At 43.5% G+C, this 21,872-nt stretch overlaps 1 pseudogene; it reads right to left on the bottom strand.

The window, feature by feature from the left end:
- LOC141349251 (Fc receptor-like protein 5) overlaps positions 1–21,872 on the bottom strand; it is a 118,845-nt pseudogene that overhangs the window by 90,861 nt on the left and 6,112 nt on the right.

Here is a 21,872-nt window from a genome sequence, read left to right as displayed (position 1 = left end):
CTTGTGTAACTTACTTTGTCCACCTCTGAAAACTTCAAATCAGAACTTATCCTTCATCATTTGTGTAACAGATATGAATAATACCTGAGATTAAACTTATTGAGGAGTCATGTGTTATGTTACTAAACTATTAACCTAAAGAGTTCTGCTTACTGCTACAACCATAGCAACCATACCCAACACCCTAAAAACCACATACCTCAGTAAAACTCACATAGCAACCACAAGACCAACATGATGTCACTTTATGGCGTACAAAAGTTTCAGTCACATCTGATTAGCAGAATATTATAAAGTAATGACAGAAAAGTATTCAGGTAACATTAAAAAGACACAAATGTTGATTGCGAGTCAAACTGAGTGTTGTGAAGAGAAGCTGAGAGATAAAGAAGCTGCTGGAGTTCATCATCATCCCCATCATCATTATCCTCTATAAATGTACAATAATTCTAGTTGATGACTGTTTTTTGTTTACATTTAGATTGTGTTGAAGTCTCATAGTAAGAGATCATGAACAGCGCTTTACTTTCATCTACAGCTGATACTGAAGCCGTTTCTCAATGTCAAGGGTACTTCCTTGGCAGGACTAGTCCTTACAAGTCACTTCCTTCAGAGGCAAGGCGAGGCTCCTTTTAAGCATTCGGAGAACACGTTAAATGGAACAGGCTAGCAAGTGCACGTCATTACGTCATTGCGTGATTGAAAGGTGTGCTTTCGGTGCTGCGCGCATAGGATTGTGGGTGATTTCAGCGCGTGAAGAGCGCGAAGGATACAAATTTGCATCCTTTCCTGTATGTGGGATATTTCTTGAACGAAGGACTCAGTCCTTGGCTGAAATTTCAAGGATCCTCGACATTGGAACAGTCCTTCGACGGACGTCGATGACGTAGCATCCTCGAAATTCTAGCTTCCGAGGATGCTTCCTTGACATTGAGAAACGGCTAGAGAAAATAAATGAGGAAAAGACAAATTTCTTACATTTAAAAGGGAAATAAATGCGTTGACTAGCAACAGTTTCATCAGATTAATAGAGGACTCAGTGAAACAATAATGAACACAGAGGAACCACAGCGACCCCTCGTGTGTGGAAGTCAAATAACATCTTCACTACACAATCATTTATTTACACAGAGCAACAAAGAAAACAACACACACTAATGAATTTATATCTGATTTAATTGTTTTGTTATATGTTGACAGTAAAATGTTAGACTACTGACAAAATTAAAAAAAAATTAACAAAAAATGTAACAACATTTTTGAACATATTTTTAAGCCAAAGTTTATCAGTCAATATATAGCTGTTATACTATGATGTTGTTAATTAAGGTTGAGATTTTGAAGTTTCAGGTTTGTATTCAGATGAGAATTATGAGTATAATATAAACATTAATTTGAACATCAGTCTGGATTGGAACCTGTTTTACTTTTTACAATCAACATGAAATCAAAACGCCATTTACAGTATTTCATACATGTAACTAATCTCGTGCATGACTGATTGGTGAACAATTTGAAGAGAATGAGAATAAACTTGTAAATCCCTCCACTTAAATCACCTGGATGATGTTGATGTAACATCTACAATTTTTAGTCCAATCATCTGACTAATAATTATTGTGTTGTATCGCATTATTTTGACTGTCTCATCATGACTTTCTAAATCTGTACTGTATTTGCATGAAAAAAAAACCAGATAAACAGAGACAGATTCATCGGTTTACATTTTATATACCCACGAAGGGTTTGGTTACAACCATTTCTCAAAAATCTTCCTTTGTGCTCATCAAAACAAAGAAATTTATGCGGGTTTGTAACAACATGAGAGCGAGTGAATGATGACAGAATGTTCATTTTTGGGTGAACAATCCCTTTAAGTAGAAGAAAAAAACGAAAACGAAGACCCTCCCTACTCAGACCGAGACATACTTTTACAAATTTTTACATATAAATTGAATTATCAAGTATAAAGACCTAATAAATCAGACAGATGTTTCACCTCTCAGTCTACAGCATTTGACAACCAGCACGACTGTTGCTAACAGATAGGGACAAACTGCCAGTGGAAAAGTGATCATGTTGAAGCCAAACATCTTCACTTGAGAATTTCCTGAAACAGAAACACATGTTATTATTCAGTATATCTGAACAACAACAAACAAAATCAATTGAGATCATTTCTATAGACTCTCACCTCTGACTGAGATCCAGCTCTTTGGAGACTCTCCTCTCTCTGGGTGTTTACAGTAGTAGAAACCCTCATGTGACTTTGAGACTGTAGGGATGATCATCATGTCTCCTGTAGTCTGCACCACTGATCCATCTTTATAAAATTCAGCTCTCAGGTTAGAGGGGTTTTTATCTCGATATAAACAGCGTAAAGTCAAAGGATCTCCTTCACTCACAGGATCAACAGGACTGTCCAGAATCACATCAGCATCTACAAAATAGAAGAAATGACTGATGAATATAAATAATATTAAAAAAAAAAATATTCCATAGAATTTCATTCATAGGCATGCATGTGCCTGAGACCTAAAAATGTAAGCTCATGCAACAATATTTCTTAGTTTGCTGTGTACCAAAGTTCAAGTCTGATAAACTCATATTCGCAGCAACGTCCGGCAAATATTCGCAGACTCAACGTATAGTGTAACCGCACCTTTAGTTCAGGCAGGCATTGTAGTCAAGCTCCATCCTCAGCTAAATTTAAACCCAGCCCTGCCAGCTGATTTAAATCATGCACCCCAAATTAGCAAACAAGTTGTACCACTGAAATGCAGCCTCAGTAGAGCTTACCTTGCTGCTGCCACTGCATACTGCTTTGCAGCCCACTTCCTTCCCTCCCTTAACTTGTGTTTAAACTTAATTCATTCTGTCTTCATTGTTGCATTCATGCTCTCAAGGGTGATTTATCTTGTTCTGGTCAACCTTGATGCTGCTGCTAAATTCCTGTCTTAACTTTTCATGGAGCTCATGAAAAGGACATGGAATTTAGAACAGATTGCCAAATAAAAATATTAGCATTTGAATAAGCTTGACCTTCAAGTTGTCTTTGTTTTTTTTTTAATGTCTTGACTGAACTACAGCAGCTGTCTAAAACCACACAGGAAATGTGATAGCAAAACCCTAACCACCAACACCAGCATCAGAACATGCTGAATCTTAGTAGCCTATGAACAAGCAACAATAATAGAAATGACTGAATTGTGTTTATTGCTGCACTTATTCTCTATGAACTGATTGTAAAGATTTCATGCATCTACAATAAAAAAACTACAGTCACGTAGACTCACTGTGTACTGAGATATTAACAGGATGAAGTTTCTCTCCAGATTCAGACTGACACCAGTACACTCCAGTATCAGATGTGTAGAGATATCTGATTGTACATGTAGATGTTGTTCCTGTAGATCTAGTGTCTGATGAAGGTTTCAGTTTATCTTCTGTGTATCTTCTCACTGTCCATCCAGTAGATTTACTGTGATCCTCACAGCTCAGAGAGAGAGATTCAGATGAGAAGTGTTGAGATCTGTTGGGTCTGATGATCAGAGAGACTGAAGGAGAAACACCTGAGAAGAAAATGACAGAAAATCATCTTTATAAGAGATATATTAATAAATGAATGATATAAAACATAGATTGTAAGAGATTGTTGTTGTTTAGTTGTGTGTGATGAACTCACCAGTGATCCACAGTGTTTGTGTGTTACTGTACTCTGTGTGATAGACTGGATCTCCTCTCTCTGCTCTGCACATATAAACTCCTGTGTGCTTCACAGTCACTGAACTCACTGTGTAGTTGCCTTTAGATCCTCCACTGCTGTTTAACCCCAGCTCATAATCAACATCTTTATTCACTGTAGAGTCAAAATATGATACACATGCTTTTAAAATGAAATACTGAAAATCTAATTTAACCCTTAAAATGTTTTGAATAAACCCAGTTGAGTTGATGTTATGAAATGAATGAGATATTACCTGAGTAAAGACTCTGTACAGTGAACCAGCTGAATGTCCAGCCTGTAGATGAATGTATAACCTCACACATCAGAGTCACTGTATCTCCTTCAGTCAACCACTGCTGTGGAGAAACACTTAAAACTGTCTGTGGTTTATCTGAAAGTGATCAATCTCTCATGAATAACATGTTACACTTCATCTCTTCACACTAATAATGATGAACGTTGGGGTTACTTGACTGTAACCTTGTTCCCTGAAAAAGCGGAACGAAATGCTGCGCTGCTAAGCGCTATGGGGAAACGTCTTTATTGTTGACCCGCTGAATATAGTGTGCAAACACGTCAATGAAATTGACCCGGAGGTATTTATAGTCTCGGTTGATGACGACATCAAAGCGCACGTGAAGCGAGACTATAAATTAAATGAAAACAGCTGTGATACTCAGATCTTTTGTCTGAAGACCAGTCCTGGTTCATCTACTGCACGGCAAGACAGCGCAGCATTTCGTTCCGCTTTTTCAGGGAACAAGGTTACAGTCAAGTAACCCCAACGTTCCCTATCAAAAGCTACTCTCAATGCTGCGCTGCTAAGCGCTATGGGGAACGACAATACCCACGCTGCCGTGCTTGGAGATGTCTGGACCCCTTACGGGTGTGTAGGTGTGCGCACAAAGAACGCAAGGAAATCTCAGACATAAGTAGCCAAACTATAAGTCATGGGTGTGTGCGGAAAGGATACTCCTGCCGCCTCACTAACACCTATAAGTAGAGCAAATAGTTAGACAGTAGCTTGTGATGTTGACTCGAGGACATGGGAACCTGGAGTGACATGAGCATCCAAGCTATAAAATTTTATGAATGTATGCGGAGAGGACCAGCCTGCCGCATCACAAACGCTCTGTAAGGGGGCACCTCTTACTAGAGCCGTAGAGGAGGCTACCCCCCTGGTGGAGTGGGCTCTCAGCCCCGTTGGCGAAACCTGACCGCGCGCCTCATAAGCGAGAGCAATAGCATCCCTAACCCAGTGAGATATAGACTGCTTGGTGGCAGCTGCACCTCTGTTGCGGCCCCCAAAACAGACAAACAACTGCTCTGACCTACGCCACTGGCTAGTGCGGTGGACATAGGCCTGGAGAGCACGGACTGGACACAATTTGTGGTGTAATTCCTGCTCCGACGTAACGAATGGCGGCGGGCAGAAAGTCTCAAGAATGACCGGATGTGCAGCCGAGAAGGGAACCTTAGGCAAGTAATCAGGGTGAGGATGCAGAATGGCCTTCACCATACCTGGGGCAAAATCTAAACAGGATGGCGAGACCGCCAAAGCCTGTATATCCCCAATTCTCTTAAGAGAAGTTATTGCGATTAGGAAAACCATCTTTAGTGTCAGAAGTCTATCAGACGCTGACTCTAGAGGTTCAAAAGGGGTCTGAACCAGACCCTCAAGGACTATAGCTAGGTCCCACGAAGGAATCTTAGTTCTTGTTGGAGGCCTTAATCTTTTTGCCCCACGAATAAAGCGAGCGAGCAGAGGATGCCTCCCGAGTGGTGCCCCGTCCACTAAGGCGTGGCAAGCCGAAAAAGCGGCCACATAAACCCTGAGAGTGGATGGGGATAAACCTGCTGACAACTTTTCCTGCAGAAAACTCAGAACTGTAGCAATCTGGCAGTTAACAGGATCTGCATTATGTGTCATGCACCATGCTTCAAAGACACCCCATTTAAGGGCATAACACTTTCTAGTGGAGGAGGCCCTAGCACTTAAAATGGTCTCAATAACGTCAGGTGAGAGCCCTGTGCCTCTTAGTTGGTGCCCTTCAGGGGCCAAACATGAAGATTCCACAGGTCGGGCCTGGGATGAAATATCGTGCCCCCCGCCTGAGACAGAAGGTCCCTCCTCTCCGGAATCGCCCACGGCGAGCCGTTGAGGAGAGATATTATCTCCGAAAACCATACTCTGTTCGGCCAACGTGGTGCTATCAATAAGAGGCACGAGCCTTGTTGGCGAACTCTGGCTAGGACCTGCGGGAGTAGTGCAACTGGAGGGAACGCATAGAGGCGCTTGTTGGGCCATATATGCGCCATTGCGTCCAGACCCAGGGGGGCTGGGGGACTCAGAGAGAAGTAAAGGGGACATTGCGCTGTCTGAGAAGAGGCGAAGAGGTCCACCTCCGCTCTGTAAAATCTGGTCCATATCTGAGAAACTATGTCTGGGTGGAGTTTCCATTCCCCAGTCAACAACGTTTCTCTGGACAGTGAATCCGCCGCTACATTCAGGTTCCCCGGTATGTAGACTGCCCTGAGCGACAGGAACTTGTCCTGAGCCCAGAGTAAGATCCGCCTCGCCAACCTGTTCAAATTGCGCGAGCGCAGACCTCCCTGGTGATTTATGTACGAGACTGTCGCTGTGTTGTCCACCCGCACTAGGACATGACAGCCCCTCAGTTGGGGGAGAAAATATTTCAGGGCCAGAAATACAGCCATCAGCTCCAGACAATTGATGTGCCAACTGAGTTGATGACCCTCCCATTTCCCTTGAGCTGGACGACCATCTAAGATCGCACCCCAGCCCGTCAGGGAGGCGTCTGTCGTTAGCATCCTGCGACGACAAGTCGCCCCTAGCGTGGGACCCAAGGCAAGAAACCGGGGTCTTACCCACATAGTTAGTGTACGAAGCCCTCGGCGCGTCACTTTTATTAGCCTCCGAGGGTTGGCCCTTGGATGAAACCCTCTGGCTCTGAGCCACAACTGAAATGGTCTCATGTGCAACAGCCCCAAAGGAATCACCGTGGATGCTGAAGCCATGAGCCCTAATATCCTTTGATATTGTTTTACCGTGAGGTCCTGGCCTAGCTTGACTTTGCTCAAGGAATGCTGAATGGTCGCGATCCGTGCGGGAGACAGATGTGCTCGCATCGTAATCGAGTCCCAGACTATCCCTAGATATGTCGTTCTCTGGGCAGGAGAAAGAACGCTTTTCTTGGTGTTGAGTCTCAACCCTAGAGAAAGTAGATGCGCTAACACAATGTCTCTGTGTTGGAGCGCCACCTCTTGTGATTTCGCTAGTATTAGCCAATCGTCTATGTAATTTAGAATGCGGATGCCCCGGAGTCTCAATGGAGCCAGTGCTGCATCCATGCATTTCGTGTATGTGCGGGGTGATAAGGCTAGGCCGAACGGAAGAACCCGAAACTGGTATGCTTCTTCTGCAAAAGCGAACCTCAGGAACTTCCTGTGTTGTGGCAATATTTCTATGTGAAAATATGCGTCTTTCAGATCGATTGTGACAAACCAATCGTGACGTTGAATTTGTGCCACAACCGACTTGACTGTTAACATCTTGAACTTGAGAGTTTTTACTGTTTTGTTTAAACCTCGAAGATCTAAGATTGGACGCAACCCCCCGTCTTTCTTGGGAACCAGGAAGTATCTGCTGTAATAACCCAAGTTTCTCTCTGGGAGGGGAACATGTTCTATGGCCCCTTTCATCAACAGAGTTTGTATCTCTTGCAACAGTACATGTGCCCGCTCCGGTCTCACGGAAGTAAATATCACGCCGTTGAAGCGCGGAGGACGACGAATAAATTGGATTCTGTATCCTATGCGTACTGTGCTTATTACCCAACCAGAAATACCTGGCAGAAGTTCCCACGCTGCCAGACTCTCTGATAATGGTATTAGCTTTAATATTTTTTCTTGGGGGGATGTTAAAAGACCTGTTTCCTGAATGACAGCAGGAGAACAGGGGGCCTTTAACTTTTGGCTGGAAACCACCGCCATCCGCAAGCCCAGAGGCGGCGGAGGTGGGGAGGTTTCGTGAGGGCAACGGGACGGAGCGATCGGATGTAAAGCGATATGCTCCGCCCCGCCGATGAGCCCTAGAGTGGATGCAACCGTCAGGACTGCTTTTTCCTATTAATAACAGTCCTGAGGTCTGCCCTGGGGGGCTGCTGAGGGCGGCGAGTCGAACCCCAAGCTCTTTGCGGGGGAACACGATTCGCCACACTCTCCTTCTTCGCGTCCCTTCGCTTTGAAGGACCGGGAAGAGGTCGGGTGACCGTGACAGAAAGCCCCTCCCCTTGTGCGCGGCGAGGCAAGAACTGCGAAAAAGCCTCTTCATGTTTTTTAGCCTCTGTAAATTTTGTGACGACGGAGTCAACCGCATCGCCAAACAGCCCTGACGGGGAAACAGGAGCATCTAAGAGAAACGCTTTATCTTTCTCCTTTATACCAGACAGATTCAACCATAAATGCCTCTCCGTGCTAACCAAAGCGGACATAGAACGGCCGATAGCGCGAGCCGTTTGCTTGGTCGCACGGAGAGACAGATCTGTAGCCCTACGCAGCTCATCAAACACCTCTTTGTCAATAGTCTCGCCCGCACTCAAATCCTTTAATAAGTCAGCCTGATACGCCTGTAACACCGCCATAGTATGCAGCGCAGCACCAGCCTGACCTGCAGATTGATAGGCTTTACCCACTAAAGCTGAGGTTACTCTACACGGCTTTGTAGGAAGGGAAGGTTTCTTTAATGTTGATGCCGAGCCAGGCGAGAGATAACTAGCTAGCGTCTCTTCCACCTGTGGCATCTCAGTATATCCGCGTGCTTTTGCACCCACGATAGTCGAATAAACCGACGTCGAGGGCACGAAAACACGTGAAGAGTATGGTCTCTTCCACGATTTATCTAATTCACCGTGGAGATCCTCAAAGAAGGGGAGAGGCTCATGTTTCGTCCTCTCCTCTTTGCCAACAGACAGAAACCTATCACCTAATTTATTTGTTTTGGGCGTCTCTGGTTCGCGAGGCCAGTCAATCTGTAATCTGGCCACCGCACGGGTTACCACCTCGAGAAGTTCCTCGACCGATCTATGATCGTGCGAGGAACGCTCGGAGGCTGGTTTATCAAAGTCCGCAGAACCGAGAGAAAAATCATCATCATAATCATCATCATCATCTTTTCCCCCCACATGAACCGAAGAAGCACCAGGGTGCGCTTCAAGATCATGTGAAGGAATAAATGGATTTGGAGATAAAGCAAGAGAAGAGGACGCGCCTGTCTCTTGCTCATCAGCCAAATCCATCTGGGAGCCCCATGAGCCTAAACTTTTAGGTGCGGTTAAGAAATAATCACGGCGAGCACGAAGCATTTTTATAGAGAATGACTCGCAATGCTCGCACTCATCTGACTGTAAAGCCGTGACCGCATGCTCCTCCCCCAGACACACAAAGCAGTAAGTGTGTGTGTCGTCCTTAGCGATAGCGCGAGAACAAACACACACCTTAGACTGCTTGTGGCTCCTCTTACTCATTCTTTTAACTTAAACTCTTGTAATATCGGAAAGAGAGAAAGACTGCACTCTATCTAGTTGGAATCTAACTCCTAACAAAGATCTCGAGTGGAGTTCAAAAGGTAAGAGATAGTTTTTGATGATTTTTTTAGATCGTGTAGCACACATACACAGATGTCGGTCTGAAGACAAAAGACCTGAGTATCACAGCTGTTTTCATTTAATTTATAGTCTCGCTTCACGTGCGCTTTGATGTCGTCATCAACCGAGACTATAAATACCTCCGGGTCAATTTCATTGACGTGTTTGCACACTATATTCAGCGGGTCAACAATAAAGACGTTTCCCCATAGCGCTTAGCAGCGCAGCATTGAGAGTAGCTTTTGATAGGGAACAAACATATAAACTCACCTGATGATACAGTCAGTGTAACAGCATCACTCATCTCAGTGTTTTGTTCACATATCTTTCCTCTACAGGTGTATTTACCACTGTGATGGGATTTAATTTTGTTGATTTTACACACTTGTGTGTTGCATTGTGTGATTATATTTCTGTTATTTGTCTTCTCTACAGTCCAGCTGTATGTCCACTCAGTGTCTTCTGTATCCTGTATGTCACATCTCAGAGTAACAGTTTCTCCTCTGAACAGCAGTTTGTCAGGATCAACACGCACTACAGGTTTAAGACTCCCTGTACAAACACAATGTATTGCATTATATTTTATTACACAACATCCAGTAGACTGATCAATGTGACACTTCAGATTCACTGTGTTACTTGTCAGTACAGATCCTTCAGTATCTGATGTGAGTTCAGGTTTTGGTTTTGATCCTGCAGGAGAATAAACACATTTAGATCCTGATGAAGCTTCTCTCTGAGTCTTTATTACAGTCATTACTGACCTTTAACAGAGAGAGTCACGTGATCACTGTACTGTGAGGATGAGGGTCGTCCATCTCTCTCTCCTCTACACCAGAACTCATCCTGATCTGATGGTGATCTGATGGTGTAGACGTTTCCCTTAAACACTGAAGTCCCATTTGTGTCTTTATACCACACATATCTCCAGTCCAATGTTCTGTCCTGATCCGCTATCTCACACTTCAGAGTGACTGTCTCTCCAGTGAACACAGATCTGTCTGGTGTTACTATCACTGTAACTCTGGGTAAAGCTGAGGAAAGAAGATTAAGGGAAGCGTTAACAACTTACATCACAAATTTAAATGAACAATTAAATAAAACACAATATTTCTGGTCCTTCAAAAACATTAACACTAAACAAGACAACCATTGGCACAATGTTTTTGATTACTAGCAACACAAGATGCTTGCCAATTTCTCTAATTTACAGTTACATTGATAATGAGTTACCATTTACAGTTAGAAAAACACTAGAGTGTGATATTGCAGTCTGTGGTCGTCCATGTATCTCTGCACTACACCTAAACCCGCTACGATCAGATTCAGTAACTCCAGTGATGGTGAGAGAGTCTCTGTTTATAGTGTAACGCTCAGAGTTAAACACTTCAGTTGTGCCTTTATACCACAGATATCTCCAGTTTAATGATCTGTACAGATATCTCCAGTCACTGTACTGATCCTCTATCTCACACTTCAGAGTGACTGTCTCTCCAATGAACACAAGACTTTCTGGTGTTACGCTCACTGTAGTTCTGGGCAAATCTGTAAGGATAATAAAATTTTTACTCAGGAGGACTGTAAACATGAAAATGTAAATTTGAAAAAATAACAATATGTTCATATCTTCCTCCATAGAAAATGAATATTTGACAAACTGATAATGAATAGTTTCGTGAATGTTTCACTCACCTACTACTGTCAGTGTAACTGCATTACTGATGTTTGAGTATCGTGATCCTCTGGTCTCTGTTCCTCTACAGGTGTATTTACCTGCGTCAAACTCAGTAACTGATCTGATTGTGTAATACTGAAGTTTATCCTGCTGAATTTCTAAATCATCTTTATACCAGCTGTACCCCCAGCCAGTGACTCCTCCTCCATTGATGACACATCTGAGAGTGACATTTTCTTTTCTGAATACATGTTTATCAGGCCAAACAGACACTTCAGCATTTGGTCTTTCTGTCCTTTGTTTACCTGTAAAAGTTTTCAGCAATACAAAGAAATTTGGCCAAGTTAAGTGAGCTGCTTTAATCAGACCCTTCTGCTTCTGTATAGCTGCAGAAGGTTATGGGTTCGAACCCAGTGAAACATCTGGCCGGACGTCAGATAGACGTCTTGTCATCTGGGTAGTTTTCAACGTCACGCTGTGACCCTAGATTAAGTTTTAACACCCAGGTCACCAATAAGGTCTGCTAGTGACGCTTTCATCAGAGATATCTTAATCTCCTGACAACACACACTTCCAGACCCATCGACTCTCTCTGGCTGTCTTTATTGCTGCAATCTAAACAAATTAAAACCTCAAAGCAAACTTCAAACAATGGCCAGAGATGGAGCAGCCATGACACAGAAATGTGTCTGTGTCTAAGAGGCTGTTTACACTTGGCATTAACATGTGTTTTCGTCGATCAGATCAGAAGTGGACGACATTAATGCCAGGTGTAAACGGTGTTCAAAACGTTTTGAGCTCAACCACTTTCAACCACATCCAGAGGTGGTTGAAACCACTTTCGATCGGACCGCTTTGGAGTTGCGGAACGCATATGTGGTTGAATGCGTTCGAACAGCCACACGCGACCGCCTTCTCTCCGCCCATTTATCTAATCTGAGGTATTAAACACAAGTTTTACGTCTTTTTTGACTTCTGGAGTGAACATTCGGTGAACAGCGCTATTTTTAGCCTTTCATTGATAAAACTAAGCAGCTGATCTCTGTATTTTCGTTTTGAAAGCGTGTGAAAGTTGCGTGATCCTATTTCATCAATTGCGCTGAAAATTCAAAGAAAGCTCTTACATACTCATGTACAAAACACTGTGCAGCATGTTTACTTGCTAAACAAGCAGTGCACTCCGACATAATATTAGTTTGCGTCCATAAACTCATAATTACTCCCGCTCGGGTTTGAATGACAGCAGAGATTCTTGCCCACCGTCTCACAGACCACCCCCTCATAGTATTCAGCACAGAAGCGTTCGAAAGTGGACAAAAGAGACGGATTTAAATACCAGGTGTAAACGTAATGTGTCTCTCTCGTCCACTTGTGATCCGATCGATGAAAACACATCTTAATACCAAGTGTAAACAGCCCCTATGATCACAGCTAAAGAACACAACAAGCGGTTTAAATTGTATATATTATATATCCTCGTATTGCATGTTTGTATCTGTAATGTAACACCTTCTTGTAACACTATAATGATGTTTGCTTTATCTTAGTATAAAGTTTATATTAGTCTTATAATTCACATTTATGAAATTACTATTTGATGTGTGTTTAAATAATATCTTGTCTATTCTTTAAATAATCCTCTAAGAACTTTCTGACCAATGATATGCTTGTTATTCTAAATGATATCAAACTCAGTTAAGATTAATCCAAGTTATTATTGAAACAACATCGCTGCATTAAACAAACTATGCAGATTAAGTCTGACGCGAACAAAGACTTGTTTTCCTGCTCGATCGTCAGTTTCTCACATTAGTCATCTCAACTTCAAGGGGTTGAACTTAGATCAGGTTAAGAGGCCTGCACCTCAATTCACCGCAGCTCAAAGCTCACAGTCATGAGACCTGCCCTCCATTGGGTCAGTTTTCTCGGGCACTCGCTACTTGGACAAACTTCGACTCCTGGACAAACTTATCTCCACATTTATCTCTCTATTAATCCGGTCGACAGAATAACGCAAAAAGGAACAACTCCAAGGAATCACATGACCACAAACTCAGCGGAACTCTCTTCCTCGCGCTCCCATAAGCGCACCCACAGCTGGACGCGCACACACGCCTCACAAAAGCTAACACAAGTAACACTTGTTCATTCGCTGGTGCTAAGTTATTGCCCCTTATTAATAAAGGTGATTCTTAGAGTTCTGATGGTTTGTGCAGAAGTTAAGTCTATAGTGGCATTGCCCTTCTTTTACTCTCTCTTAATTTTCCATTCTTTCTCTCTCATATACACTTTAAAAATGCTGGGTTGAGAGCTTGGTCACTATTGGACAGAACACATGGCTGGGTTAAAAATGACCAACTGCTGGGTTATTGTCAATCAAACCATGTAGTTGGGTCATTTTAGCCCAGCAGTGTGTTCTGTCCAATAGTGACCCAGCCCTGGGTTAAAAACAACCCAGCATTTTTTAGAGTGTATGTTTCATGTTTATTGTTTGTGTGTTGGTATCAGGGCCTGAAATTAACACCCGACCACGCGCCAAATGTGGGTGGATTTGCAATTGGCGGGTAACACTGTCAATCTGCCAATGCAAATCAGTGATGCGCGGGTCAATGTATTAACAACAACCAGCTCCCGACCGACGTTTTCAACTAACCCGCCCGCAATTGTTTAAAATAGTTAATTTGCATCTTAATTTTAGACGACCGCGGATCGAATATCATTAAAAACATTTTTGGATGACTCGTAACGACGGGTGATCGCAGGCACTACGTTTGGATGTGCGAGTAAGTATTAAACTGTGAGAATGCAATGCTGACATAGAATAACATAGGCTACAGTGCAATTACAGTTGCACAGATGTGTAGTGCTGTGACGGATCAGAACTCTTGATGTGTAAACTTTAGAGAGAGTTGCGCTACTGTGTTTTATATACTGTAGTATATTAACATACATTTTGTGAATTGAGTAATGAAAAACAGCGTATGTGAGGCGTTTATGTGTGCAGTTTGCAATTCCCCCTCCGTCTGTGTATGCGCACGCGGGTTCCCTTTTGAGGGAACTCGCGCTGCGTCGCCATAGAGACGCTTTGGGAACGCCTTCAGGTGTGAGTGCGTCTGAATGTGTATATCAAATCCAACCAATGGTGGGGCGTGACGTCACCGGCGGGGTGACGCAGGAGCCGGAAAGCATAAAAGGCGACGTACAACCATGCCCCCACTATCTCTATTGCCTCAGACGGCTATCTGTGTGTGTGTGTCAAAGAGTGTCTGAATAGCTTAAAAACTGTGTGACTGAATAGTTTAACTGTGTGGCTGATAATGAAGAAAAATAAGAAATCAGAAAGTTTAGGAGCTGAGCACGCTCACGCCGCTCTTGAGGGCGCGGTGTGACGTGTGTTCATTATGATAACGTACCTTTCAAAATGCTCCGTTGTTCCTCCTCTGGGTGTGGAAGCCTGCACTGCATTGAGAGGGACGTGATCTCGTGTAATCTTCCCCCGAGGGGGTTGATATATTCGAGTACAGGGGGGTGAGGACGCATAGCAATCCTCCCTCCTTAATGTAATGATTTAATCAAGCTCAGTATACGAGCTGCATGTGTCGAAGTTTAATCCGAATGGCCGGAAGAGCGTCCGCACGTTAAGCTGCCAGAGCCCTTCCAAAATGCTTAAACTCAGCCACACAACAATCGGGCTGTGTGTCGTTGTTTTGATGAGTCAAGACAATGATCGCGTTTCTCGCGGCTCAAGTCCTGCGTCCACTGAGGTGGTGTAGTGTACTTTGACCGTGAAAGCTCTGCCTCGGGAGGGTTTGGAAGCACGCATTGCGGTCACTTCCAACTCGAACGGGAGCTCTATCCAAGGTTTTACCTCTTGAGGAGATATATTGTAAACACAGCCCTTCTCTTCACCGACCGGTTTAGATCCGCGTCCGCTAAGGCGGTGTGCACTTATCATTGCTATCGGGAGGGATTTGGGAGCCCGCATGTAGGTTTCTCCCGCCCCGATCGGTAGCCCGTGCTTTACTGTTTGACTATGGCTGCGTCCGAAAACTCTAAATTGCTGCCTTCTGAGGCAGCTTTCCAAGGCAGCAAGCCATCAAGGCATGTCCGAATTCAATGTTTGGTTTACTTCCTGTCTCCTGAGATACCTATGCGTGGACGTACATTAAGAATGTGATTGGTCGAGTCCGGTCGAGTTCGAAAAAATAAAATGGCGGCCAAGGACGCGACTGGACCACCAATTTAGTGTAAATAAAGGTATATTTTCACTTTTTACACCTTTTAATTGCATTTCTAGCGAGAAATTAGTATTGTAGTTTTCAAACATGTGATTAGTTATCACAAAGGTGCTCTCTGTTTAAATTTCAAACACGCTGCCTTAGAAGTGTGTCAGAAAGTCTTTCTCTGAGCTACCTTCATGCCTCCGAAGTCATTTCCTCATGAGGCAGTGAGGCAACGAGTCACTGCCTTGAGTTTTCGGACGCAGCAATCGTCAGACGATGTTCGCGTGTCTGCGGTTCGAGGCCCGCCTCGACCGGTCTATTAAATTAGAAGTTTATATATATAAAAAGAAACTATATCATCCAGCAAATTAGATGAGAGTTTTCATACAAAATGAGTGCAATCTCAACACCGAGGCTTTCTTTCTTTCCTGATCTCCATTATTATGCAAGTCATGAAAAATACCATCTGACCATGTTTACACGAGCACTTCAGCTAGCTTTTAAACATAATAGGCTATATTTAGAGGATGTTTTTATGTTGCCATGAGTGGCTTCATCCCTAAAGCCTCCAACATTGTCAAATATATGTATAAAGCCCTATCAGGGTATGCCCTCCTGGGGAGTGTGGGTTTTATCCGCCATTTACGGGTCCCCACACTTCTCAGTACCCTCCTGTATTTACTGTGAACACTCTGCCTCTCGTAGTACAGAGCACAGTAAATCAGGTTCCCTTGGTAAAAATTATAATAGCATGGGAAAACATTCCAAACATATCTCAATGGGTGTTATGCACAGAAAATTAGACTATCCCTAATTTTAGAGCAGGAATTGGAATTCCTTTTATTCAAAGGCTAAACTGTCACAAAATTATGGTTCATGATGTTGACAGTCACTCACATTAATCTCAAATCAGATCCGAGGACTGGTTTTTGTTAATGGATTTTTCCTGCTCACAGAATCTCAGGTTTGCCTTTGGGGGCATGGCATACCAATATCAGCCTTCCCTTCGGCCTAGATACCTAGCGTTGAGACTGAACACCAAGAAAAGTATGTTAGTCCTAACACAGGTGATCACATTTTGGGGATAATATGGAACTCTACGATGATGCAGGCACAGATGTCTCCTGCTCGTGTCATGTCCATTTTTCACATAAGTGAATGAGTTGAAGCTAGGTCAATCGCACACCAAGTGATGGTTTTAAAATCAGGGTTTTTCCTCGAGGGGCAACCCTTTTTGCATGTTCAGGGTTACGCGCACATGTCTTTGTACTCTAGAATATGTAAAGATTTTGGGTTTCTGTCTCAAAGCCCGAGGTGAGATGTGGTCTGTCGCTGCATGACATTAATGACAGATGTATCTCTCTTAAGCTGCGGATCAGCTATGGAAGGCCAATAGGACAAAAATGTCCAATCAGCTAAAACGCCAGGAAAAGTGTGCTTCTCCAGTACAGAGGACCTCTTTTCTGGGTGTAGTATGGATTTCTACGATAGCAGGCACTGTTGTCCCCTCCTCGTATAGAATCCATCCTTTAACCATGGGGTTCCTTGAGGGGCAACCCGTTTCTCATGATCAAGGTCACACGCAGATGCTTTGTGCCTTAGTATTATGGAAGAAACAATGGTTCCTTTCGGCCAGTGAGGTGCGGACTGTTGTCGCATGACATTAATGACAGATGCATTTCTGTTAAGCTGAGGATCGACTATGGAAAGCCAAAAGGACAAAAATGTCCAATTAGCTAAACACCAGGAAAATTGTGCTTCTTCAGTACAGAGGACCTCTTTTCTGGGCGTAGTATGGATTTCAATGACTGCAGGCACGGTTGTCTCCTGCTCGTATAGAATCCATCCTTTAACCATGGGGTTTCCTGAGGGGTAACCCGTTTTGCATAATCAAGGTCACACGCGAATGCTTTGTGCCTTAGTATTATGGCAGAAACTATGGTTCCTTTCTCAAAAAAGGCCAGTGTTGGCTTTCTCACATGTTCAGGGTTACGCGCATATGTCTTCGTGCCCTAAGAATATGGACAAATTTTGGGTATTTGTTTACAGGCCCCAAGTTAGGTGCGGTCTGTCGCCGCAAAACATTGATGACAGACGCATCCCTTTCTAGCTGTGCTCAGTTATGGAAAGCCAAAAGGGACAAAAATGTCCCATCAACTTAACGCCAGGAAAAGTATGTTTCTCCAGCACAGAGGACCTCTTTTCTGGGCGTGGTATGGATTTCAACGACTGCAGGCACGGTTGTCTCCTGCTCGTAAAGAATCCATCCTTTTAACCATGGGGTTCCCTGAGGGGCAACCTGTTTCTCATGATCAAGGTCACACGCAGATGCTTTGTGCCTTAGTATTATGGAAGAAACCATGGTTCCTTTCACATGAAGGCCAATATCGGGGGCTCAGGGTCGTCACATCAGGCTTACGACGGATGCATCCCTCTAAGGCCGGGAAGTGGCTATGGAAGACCATAAGGTCAAAATCTATGTAAGTCCACATGGAGCAGACGTTCTGCTGAGGCAGGCGTTGAGCTTGGGGAATGAAGACTCCACCCACATGTGGGGGAGCAAAGTTGGCTCCGGTTCGGCCAAGCGAAAGCTGACCTGTTTGCAATTCAGGAGAATTCACATTGTACTTTTGGTTTTCTCTCTTTCACCCAGTCCCACTCGGACTGGTTGCCATGACACAGGAAGGGTCTGAGGGCCTCCTGTGTGTTTTTCCCCAATAGCTCTGCTCCCAGAAGTTCTGAAGAGGATCCAGCAGCACAAGGCACAGCCGCTGCTCGTAGCCCCGTGTTGGCTGACCCGAGTGTGGTTTTCGAACCTGGTCTCCCTCCTAGACGGCTCCCCATTTCAGGGGCCGATCTGGAGGGATCGGTAGTCTCAGGCAAGGGGCACTGTGTTTTACCCCTGCCTAGAGTTTTTGGGTCTGGCCTCTGAGGAGGACAGACTCATAGAAATGGGTCTCTCAACTGGGGTTGTGCAGACTATTTTATTTCGAGAGCTCCCTCCACCAGGAAATTATACACATTTGAAAAAAGACTTTAATTACGTGGTGCCAAGAGCACTTATATGACCCAGTTAACTGCCCCTTGGTAAAGTTCTGGAGTTTTTATAAGAGCAGTTTGCAGCAGGGCTGCCTACTTTGACCATTAAGGCTTATGTGGCAGTTATATCTGTCTTTCATACCTTAGTGGTCGGTCCCTCATTAAGTAGAGACCATCTATTCATGCATTTCCTGTGTGGCACTCGGAGGCTGAGGCCTGCGAGTCATTTTAGGATCCCTGCGTGGGATCTGTCTGTGGTCCTGGAGGACTTATCAGGGGCACCATTTGAGCCATTGATTTAATTTCAGAAAGTTTCTTATTCTGGAAACTATATTTCTCCTAGCTATTACCTCCCTTAAGAGGGTAGGAGATTTAGAGGCTCTCTCAGTTTCGCCAACCTGTCTCGAGTTCGCTCCAGGCATGGGTAAGGTTTTTCTATACCCTAGATCGGCTATGTTCCGAAGGTTTTGAGCAACATACCACGCCCCATAGTCTTGCAGGCGTTCTGCCCTCCACCATTAAAGGGCGCGAGCCAAAGAAAGCTTAATTTACTCTGTCCAGTATGAGCACTGGACATGTATGTGCTCAGAACAGCGGAGTTAAGGAAAGCAGAGCAGTTATTTTTGTGCTTTGGTTCGGCCCGGAAAGGTTTCCCGGCCACAAAGAAAACTTTAAGTAAATGGATAGTCGAGGCTATCTCTTTTGCTTATGAAGCCCCTGGACGGCCCTCTCCTTTAACCGTCAGAGCGCATTCAACTAGAGGTATGGCAGCATCTAATGGCGCTTTTCCATTGCATAGTGCCCCACGGTTTGGTTTGGTTTGGGTCGGGTCAGCTTAATTTTGGGAGCTTTTCCATTAGGTGCACAACGTGGTACCCGATACTTTTTTTCGTACCACCTCGGTTGGGGTTCCAAGCGACCCGAGCTGATACCAAACGTGACGCGAAAACACTGTAGATCACTGATTGGTCTGACAGAATCGTCACTACGGCGTCATCGCTATAATGTAAAGTTTAGCTTTACCTCAGTGTGCTAGCTTGCGCTGTCTCGAGCAAACATGTTGTCTTCTGTGCTCTGCTAAGTTTCCAAACTCCCTTTTAGCGATAAAAACATCCACAGAATCAGAGAATCAGGGACACCATAACAGTTTTTTCCATTCTTGCAGTTTGTGGCGGAACATTCGCGACGCGCACGTTCGCATAGATGCTTAAATGCAACTTAAATGAGGCCCAGTGGTGCGCCGTTGGCTGGCGCCACTGGCGTTTGAACAGAAACTGTCATATGAGACAGAGGTAGTTATAAACGCGATGTGCAAACATCTATTTGTGGTGGCCAATTTTAATTTTGTGGCAGACTGAGAAATAAATAATGTTTGGGAATGTACAACAACGCTCTTACTTGTATGATGTCACAGCAGTAGGCAGCGCAAATATAACGACACGCCTATTATCCCTCCCACTGCGAAGTGATACTAAACTCGATGGAAAAGTTAACCACGCCAAGGTGAGCTGACCCGACCCACACTAAACTAAACCGTGGGGTACTATGCAATGGAAAAGCGCCATAAAGCCCTGTGGGCAGGTGCCTCTGTCCAGGATGTCTGTGATGCGGCAGGCTGGTCCTCACCGCTCACTTTTGTACAGTTTTATGAGTTGGATCTTACTCCTACTTCTGGATCTTTGGTGCTTAGGTCTTAGTTGTGCTTTTTACACACAGACAGTCACTCGTAGTCTGGCGGATTGGGTATAGCGTTCCCAAAGCGTCTCTATGGCGACGCGGCGCGAGTTCCCTCGAAAGGGAACGTCTCGGGTTACGTATGTAACCCTTTTTCCCTGAGAAGGGAACGAGACGCTGCGTCTCCTTTGCCATACTTCCTGCGTACCTGTAAGCCGTCTTCGGCAATATTTCAGATAGTGGGGGCGTGGTTGTACGTCGCCTTTTATGCTTTCCGGCTCCTGCGTCACCCCGCCGGTGACGTCACGCCCCACCATTGGTTGGATTTGATATACACATTCAGACGCACTCACACCTGAAGGCGTTCCCAAAGCGTCTCTATGGCGACGCAGCGTCTCGTTCCCTTCTCAGGGAACAAGGGTTACATACGTAACCCGAGACGTTTAAGGGTACTCAATAGGGCACATCGGAGAGAAGCGTTCCTAAAAGCAAGCTTACATAAAATCTTTCTGTTTTTGACAGGGCACAATATAAACAAAATGATCTTCACAGTATTCTTTTTCTAATAAAACATTTCTTTATGTCTAAAGTGTAGAGAGTCAAAAACCAGTCTGTGCTTATTTGGTCTTAAAGAGACAGTAACCTCAATTAACATACTTAAGTCTGTGTCATCAATGTTAATCAAACAACCTAAGACAAAGAGAAAATCACTTTTGTAGCTCAAAAAAAATAATTATATTTAGTTCATACAATAAAGACAGTGTTATCATTCACTATTCAGGCAAATAAAAAAACTGTCTGGCTGGTAAAAAAGTCACTGTGGCAGGTGGATTTCTAAATCCACCTGCCACAGTGGCTGGTGGTCAAAACCACTGCCACAGTGGCTGGTGGTTAACTTCAGGCCCTGGTTAGTATGTATAGTTAGCCTCGTGTGTTTTTTATAGTGTAGCGTAGTTTAATAAACCGGTTTTGCATTTCACAATTGAATTGTTTCTGTGTTCAATGCTCTTGAAATCAAATTCAATTTATCTGCCTTTCAATCTTGTTTTACATGCTCTTGAGGTAATATACTGTTTAGCTGTAGTAAAGTTATTTTCTGAAGGCCACGGAATTAACTTCTTAATGTACGATTATGAGTATATTCACTGGACGTATGCATTAATTAATTGTTATTATTATTCAGCTAAATCAGTTAAAACCTTATTAATTTATATAGTTGAGCCGAGGTTAATTATACTTATTATTCCCTTTGAGTTAAATCTGGAAATTCCCTTAGGGATTAACACAGTGTTTCGGTCAGAGGTTCATAGTGTTTTAAATAATGTTATTCCCTTCCTCCCGCTGAATCGCTACATCAGGGAACACACATGCTGAATAAATGTCTACGTCTTGTAATGCAAATTAATAAATAAATATTTTGTAAATCTTGTATTCAAAAATTTAATATATTGTTAAAAACATGCTGGATATAAGAATGTTATTTTGTACAAAGTTACATGATTTCACTCTTAACATTATATTTGACACTGTACAATATATGCTATTAATAGTTTACTTGTGACTTTATATGTAAGGAATGTAAGTGTCAGGATACAGGAGCAAATGTAAGAAAGAAAAATTTTAGCTTTAAATCATGTAAATGCATTTAACTCTTTTCCCATCATTGACAAGTTATCTACAGATAGGGCTCTTACCCAACTTATATATAACCCGGAAGCAACCCTTAAGACAAACAGTTCAAACTCTGTGTATGCTTTGATCATCGCTGTGAGTCTGATCTATCTAAAAAGTCCTTCACAAAAAAACACAATTATCTCAGCTTTTTGCTCAACATTTTTATATTTTATATAGATACCTATTTTTGAAGA

The sequence above is a fragment of the Misgurnus anguillicaudatus genome, chromosome 19, assembly GCF_027580225.2.
Source record: "Misgurnus anguillicaudatus chromosome 19, ASM2758022v2, whole genome shotgun sequence".
Lineage (NCBI taxonomy): Eukaryota > Metazoa > Chordata > Actinopteri > Cypriniformes > Cobitidae > Misgurnus > Misgurnus anguillicaudatus.
Note: the sequence above shows the minus strand (reverse complement) of the source record. Positions and strands in the feature narration are given on the sequence as shown.